Source organism: Acanthisitta chloris, unplaced genomic scaffold, assembly GCF_000695815.1.
Source record: "Acanthisitta chloris isolate BGI_N310 unplaced genomic scaffold, ASM69581v1 scaffold6024, whole genome shotgun sequence".
NCBI lineage: Eukaryota > Metazoa > Chordata > Aves > Passeriformes > Acanthisittidae > Acanthisitta > Acanthisitta chloris.
Genome location: NW_008668636.1, coordinates 1 through 262, shown reverse-complemented (window position 1 = coordinate 262; position 262 = coordinate 1).

Sequence of the window (262 nt, the reverse complement as noted above, 5' to 3'; positions counted from 1 at the left end):
CAGCCCCAGGATCAGGAGCAGCTCCAGAATGAGGCTCAGCCCTGGGATCAGGAGTAGCTCCAGGATCAGGAGTATCCCGGTGCCGAGGCCCAGCCCCGTGCCGGGCCCGGTGCCATCCCCGCCCCAGCACCATCTGTGTGCCCAGAGCTGTGCCCGGGCAGTGCCAGGCTGGCCCCAAGCCCCGGGGGCTCCATCTGCTGCTGCCCGACCCGCGGGGCTCAGCACCGGGCAGGACTGAGCCCTGGGAAGGGACAGGGATGAG